This window comes from Dipodomys merriami, unplaced genomic scaffold (assembly GCF_024711535.1).
Source record: "Dipodomys merriami isolate MVZ:Mamm:240054 unplaced genomic scaffold, mDipMer1.0.p SCAF_4, whole genome shotgun sequence".
Taxonomy (NCBI): Eukaryota; Metazoa; Chordata; class Mammalia; order Rodentia; family Heteromyidae; genus Dipodomys; species Dipodomys merriami.
Genome location: NW_027205603.1, coordinates 30,189,347 through 30,196,661, shown reverse-complemented (window position 1 = coordinate 30,196,661; position 7,315 = coordinate 30,189,347).

Genomic DNA, 7,315 nt, shown 5'->3' with positions numbered 1-7,315 from the left:
TGAAGATCTGGCAGACAAAACATTTTTACATTGCTATCTTGTCTCTCTAAATTCCTGTGTTGGAAACTTGATTCCTCCGTGCAGTGGAGCAGGGAGGTGTGATCTTCTGGAAGATGTTGGGAATATTGGAGGCATATATAAGCAGGGCTTGCAGGAGTGTGTTTCCTCCCCTCTGCTCTTCTACCATGTGTAAATACAGGTTCCTCTCTTCTAGATGCTGCAGTATTACAGTGCCATCTTGGAAGCAGTGCTAGTGCCTTGATCTTGGACTTTCAGCCTTCAGAATTTTATGAAATGCATTTATGTTCTTTCCTTTTTTTCTTTATATTTGGTGCCAGTACTAGGGCTTGAACTCAGTGCCTCATGTTCCTGCTTGAGTATGCTCTACCACATGAGCCACACCTCCACTTTTGCTGTTTGCTGATTAATTGGAGGTACGATTCTCATTGACTTTTCTGCCCCAGCTGGCTTTGAATCATGGTCCTCAGATCTCAGCCTCCTGGGCAGTTAGGATAAGAAGTGTAAGCCATTGGTTATTAACCCTATTAATTAAGCAACTCTGAAGCAACGGGTATTTCTTGTACATTGTTCCCCGCTCTCCAAAGCTCTTCCTGCTCCTCCATTCTGCACCTAATGTAAACTGAGCCTTAGGTGGTAATGGTATATGTCATCAGTTCATAACTATAGCCAAAGTGAAAACTTGTTGGGGAATGTAGCTAATGGAGGCTGTGCATGTGTGGGGGCAGATGGCATATGGGACAGTTCTGTACCTTTCTCTCAGTTTTTCTGCCAACCTAAACCATTCAAAAAGGAAAGCAAAAAGGCATCCAAATTCGAGGAAGGAGTAAAATCATTTCTGGAGTTATACATGCAGGTTAAGAATATATATATGTGTATATATATTGCACATATGTAGTAAGTACATGTTTTCTATGTATAATTTTGCACAGGAAAATGACACTAGGGCTGAGAATTAAGGGATAATTAAGATTGTTTTCACATTGCACTGCGATGGAAAGCTCAGTTCTTAGATTCAGTGCCAATTTACAAATAATATGAACAGGATTTGGAGGAAAAGGAAGATTAAAGTGTATTAATTTGCCCTGCAAATGAGGAGTTCAGGGACTTCAGTCTCAAAGTCTGCAATCCTCCTACAGAGAGACAACTTCTGGCTTTTAAGGGAAGGATCAGGGGGGCTTGGCTCCAGGGTATATAACAGAGGGCTTGTTTCAAGATAGATGGCGGCCTGGCTTCTCATCTATTTATTGCTGCCACCTCTCTGAAGTTTTATATCTTATTTAACAGAGAGGTTCACTCTTTTCTGTGGTCAGAGAGCAATAAGACTGGCAATTCTCCCAATATTCTCCTCTTGAGGAGCTGGCATTTAGGCATAAGCCACTGAGTTTGGCCTTGAAAGATTTTTTTGGTAGTGTTACTTGATAATAGATTTGGTTATTTAAAATAGAGTCAAATAGGATGACATACTTAGGACAAAGCTTAACTACAGAGGGTAAAGAGTTAAGCAATGACAACTAAAAGACCTTGATGAAACAAATTAAGGACACAATAATCAGAAATGAACCCTATCTTTATGGATTGAAAATTTCTTGAGAAACTGCCAAATTATCTTCCATGACATTTAAAATAGTTTTACATGGGACTGGGAAGGTGGCTTAGAGGTAGAGTGCTTGCCTTGCATACATGAGGCCCTGGGTTCAATTCCTCAGCACTGCATAAGCAGAAAAAAGACAGAAGTGGCACTGTGGCTCAAATGGTAGAGTACTAGCCTTGAGCTGAAGAGCTGAGGGACAGCGCCCAGGCCCAGAGTTCAAGCCCCATGACCGACAAAAAAAAAGGAAAAAAGAAATAAAAATTCTTTTACAAAGTCCAATTTATCTATATTTTATTTGTATCTCTTAGTTTCTAATATCACAGTTAAGAATCTATTACTAAATCTGAAGTTCATTAAATTCACACTTAGGATTTGGGAATTTTATAGCACAGTTCCTATTTAGGTCATTTTTTTTGGTACAACCTTTTTTGGTACAACATTTTTGGTACAACCTTTTAAAGATAATATAAACAAACACACAAATAAATGGAAATATATCCTAGAAAAAGGTTTCTAGTCAATTTTGCTATCTATCAATTTACATGTCTATTTTACCCTAATATGAGACTAAGTTGTAGCTGAATGTCTTTTAGGCAATTTCCATTTCATTTTTCTTTGTTTCTAAAACATCACAATGGTTCCTGCTCTCTTTTTACATGGATCTATAAGCAGATGATCAGGTACTGTAGCTGTAGAGCAAGATAACCTTAAAACCTTTTGGTCTAAAATCACAATGAACGATTTCATTTTGTTCCTTTTTCAGGATGAAGAATGATGTAAGGCAGCCAAGTGCTAGTGGCTCACACCTGAAATCCTAGTTACTCAGAAGCTGAGACCCAAAAGATTAATATTCAAAGCCAGGAAGAGAAAAGCTTGTGAGACTCCCATCTACACTTACCTAGCAAAATGCCAGTTTGGAGGTGTAGCTCAAGCAGTGGAGAGCCAGTCATGTGAAAGCAAGCTAAGAGAGAGCAAGAGACTTTGAGTTCAAGTCTTAATACTGACACTGGTGACTCATGCCTGTAATCTTAGCCACTCAAGAGTCTGAGATCTAAAGATTATGATTTGAAGACAGCCTGGCCAGGAAGGTCTGTGAGACTCTTATCTCCAATTAACCACCAAAAAGCTATAAGTAGAGTTGTGGTTCAAATAGTAGAGTGCTACCCTTAAGCAACAAAAGCTAAGGGACAGCACCCAGATCCTGAGTTCAAGCCCTATTACCAAACCCTATTACACCACACACACACACACACACACACACACACACACACACACACACACACACACACACACACACACACACACACACACACACATACACTCACATAATAAAAGCATGGTGGATGGTGGGCACTTTCTTGGTACTCCTCCCTTGAAGTCTCTCAATGTTTTCACTGTGGTGATGGTGGGTGGGTCACGTGAATTTTGAGGGGCTGGATAGAGACCATCCTTCCCTCATGTATCTGGTTATTGCTGCTGTCTGTTGACTGGGAATTTTTCTAGTACTGTCAACTTTGAAGCCAAATGTCACCTCACCAGGATAGTGAGATCTCCAAGCGGCATCTGTCCTTTTCTAGCATGAGTATGCCCCTACCCATCATCCTTGATAGCTATGATGTTAAGGAATACACACTGAAACTCTATTGCAGGGCTGGGGATAGTTCAGTAGTAGAGACTGTGGTTAGTATATGTGAGGCTTTGGGTTGGATCCTAAGCCTTGCAAAACACATGCATACACACATACATACTTACATATATGCACATATGTGTATATATACACACATATACACAATGCACACACACAAACACAGATACAAATATACACAGTCTGATCTCAATAGGATGCATATCTGATCTCAATTATGCAGAAGAGGTCAGAAAAATCAGTTTGAGGTCAGCCTGAGCAAAATATCAGTGAGACCATATCTCAAAAACAAACTGGAGTTGACTACCCAGTTACTTGGGAGCAGTTAGATCCTGGTCTGAGGCTAGGATCAGGTGAAAGACCTTATCTGACAAACAATAAAACAAACAAACAAACAAAACTCCCCCAAAGCAAAAAGGACTGGGAGTGTGCTTTAAGTGGTAGCATGCAGCGTGGCCAGCTTGAAGCCCTAAGTTTAGCTCCAGCACTGCAAAAAAACAAAGAAAAGAGAACACAAGCCATACCATTTTAGGGTTCACTTTAATGACCCTCGCTAATCACCTCAATAATCACCTTTTTATGGCACCATCTGCAGAGGGTGGAGATTTCAACATATAAATCAGTCCATAACACCTATCAGCGAAGCAGCATTGGAGGTGGGGGCTTGAGGATGAGGGGAGGAAAAGAGGAACTAGTAAACCAGACTTTAGTTATTCTGTCTTTCTGCATTGTCTTCCTGTTCCTCATTTCATCCTGACCTTCACTTTGTCTAGACCATCTCTCACCCTACTAGGTGGCGCAGTGCTACCAGACACTCAGGCTCGAGAGTTAACAAAAAGCACAGAACTGTAGATGGCGTGTGGGCATCCCTAGGCCAGGTTTGATTGTGTTCAAGATGAGGACATTTGGTAAGAAGCCTGGAGGCTGCCAGAGACGAGGTGTCCTCACAAAGATGGAATTGGGCAAGCAATCTGCCAGCTGCTGTCCTGTATTCCAAAAGTCCTCTCATGAAGGATGGTGGAGGTTTGTTTCTATAACTTCCTGCTGCTTGTTTATCATTAGAACCCCCCCACCCCCCACAGAGGCCACATGTCCAGCCAGCCCCTGCAGCCTCTGGGTCTTTCTACCGCCCTCCTTGGTTCTCTCACCCCAGTGGTACTTTTTTTTTTTTATTTTTGGGTCTGGTCATGGGGCCTGAACTCTGGGTCTGGGTGCTGTCCCTCAGCTCTTCAGCTCAAGGCTAGCCCTCTACCACTTGAGCCACAGCACCACTTCTGGCTTTTTTCTTTTTGCTTATGTGGTGCTGAGGAATCGAACCCAGGGCCTCATGCATGCATGCGCTCTACCACTGAGCCACCTTCCCAGCCCCCCAATGGTACTTTTAACTTTGGCTCATATGAAAATTAGCAAGAATGGGCATTCATCTCCAAGACAATTGGGATATATATCCTATAATGTCATTGAACATTTGGTTCTGTTTAAAATCACTGTGTGAGTCAATATATGAACAGAGTACAAGCATTGTTAGTGGCCCAGTGTGGCTACATTAAATTGATTATATGCTGAAATATATGTGTAATTGGAGTAGAAATACTATGGATTAAACACTGGCATAGATGGTGTGGTGTTTGAAACATTTTGGATCATCTCTTTTGAAATATAGTTCCTATATACATTAGAATATTTCCAGGGCCTTCTGTAACTTACCTTTTCTTTCCTTTCTTAAAAATCAACTGCTGTTTTTGGCAAAGACTTCATTATTTCCTAATTACCCTCAATTTCTATTCTTGTTAAAGACAAGTTTAACAATTGAATTCATTATGTCTGAAATTAATGAGGACTTCAGTTTTTTAGCAACTGTCGATCAGAACGATGCTCCCAAGAAAGTATTAATCCCAAGAAATCTTTTGTAAAAGTGATAAGTATATAATTAGGTTAAGAGTACAGAAATCTCAGCTTTGGAGTTTTTGGAGGCTGTTACAGATGACTTTGGACTAAATAGTGCCACCACCCCTTCCAGTTCAGGTGTTGGAATTCTAGCTCCCAATGTGATGGCATTTGAACATGAGAGCCTTTGGTAGCCAGAGCTACTAGCTACTCTGTAGTCAGAAAGATCTCTAGGTCAAGGAAAACCTGGCCAACATAGCAATACCTTGCCTCCAAAAAGAAAAAGAAGCCAGGTGCTAGTGGCTCACATCTGTAATCCTAGCCACTCAGGAGGCTGAGCTGTGAGGATCATAGCTCCAAGCCAGCACAGGCAGGAAAGTCTGTGAGACTCTTATCTCCAATTAACCAAAGTGGAACTATAGATCAAGTGTAGAGTGCTAGCCTTGAGTAGAAGAAGCCAAGCAAGAGAATTCAAACCTCAGTATCTGCATACAAACAGCCATGCACACACGCATGAACACACACACACACACACACACACACACACACACACACACACACACACACACACACACATACAGAGTAATGAAAAGAAAATGTGATAAGCTAATTTTTGATGTATTCCAGGTATGTTAGTGCTCAGTTTTGCTCATTTTCAGATTTTCCTCCCAGTGTTCTGAGCAATGCCTCTCCACAGGCCCTTCTCCCAACTCTCACCTTTTCTATGATCTCACCTTTTCTGGACTTAGAAAGAACCAGGAACAGACATCAGTTAAAATGACCACAGTGTACTTTATTTAATGATTTTGGTACTTTGTGTTGCAATAAAATTAAAAAAAATCTACAAAATCCAAATATATAAAATTTCAAGTTTTCTTGTTTTTAAAGTTTTACAAGAAAAATCAGATAACCAAGGAAATTTATTCATAGGAAGTACTACTTTCCACTTCATCTCATCACAAATTGCAACCTACTTCAACAGACCAAAATACCTATGGTACTTGTAGTACATCAAACACTCCACATACTGTGCTTTGAACTAGAGCACAAGAGGTCACTGCCTGGAGACAGCAGCTTCCGGCCCATAAAGACACGCTTACAATCCCAATGCTAATGGAATGTTTAGATACATGAAACTTGAATCTATATATTTACAGGAAGGAAAAAAAAACTTTTTTTGTAACTTGCTTAATTCTTTGTTTCAAATAAAATTCCAAATACATTTGTACAATGTTTACAAAGGAAAATCACAAGAACCACCAGGGTTTTCATTCGGGTTCAGGCACTATGCTAGTGTAGGGAAAAAAGTTCTTGTCATGCCTGACACACATACCTTATTTCTGTGGTGGAGAGAGAAACACACAAATGGCAGTTTTGTACAATCAGAATGTCAGGCAGACAGCTGACAACAGGGAACTGAGAAATCAGGGGTCCATTCTCTTCAGTTTGCTGTCCATCTGCCATCTGTTACATTGATTTTTTTTCCAGAGATAGATGTCAAACAACAAAAAATTGAACAGAGTCACAGAATGTTTAAGGCAAAATGAAGCAAAGTTTGAGCAGCCTGGCTTGTTGAGTGGAAAGGAAGATTTCACCCCAATCAAACCTAGAAATGAACACTAACAGATAAAACCTCCTGAGGTTTGGTTGCTTGTATTGTTGATCAGTTCCTGAAATTTGCTTGGTACTGACTATCCTTTTGCCATTTTAAATGAAAAGTTTTTTGATTGCAAAGTGTATGAGCTCATGTTTCTAAATAAAACCACAGTCGCTGAGGTAGTTATGTGAAACTTATTTTGCTTAAAATAACTGGAGAATGAAGAACAAATGTCAAGAGAAAACACCCTTGCCATTTGGAAATGGGTTTATATTGTGCAATGGTTTAATGCTGTGCAAACATTTCCATTTTTCCACTAGATGTGACAAAACAAGGAAATCAGTGATAGTACTGTACTTGGTTTCAATGTGCTTGGGAAGGTGTCAAGTACATATGTAGGCTATATCTCTCTTCATCTCATGTGTAATGAATACTTTCACCATTTCTGCATGGAAGCCACCAGATAAAAATGACATTATTCACCATGGTAAAAATTCCAGTCCTCAATGTGAAAAGAGAATAGTAAAAACTGAGACAAGAGGGCTGGGAAAGTGGCTCAGTGGTAGAGCGCTTG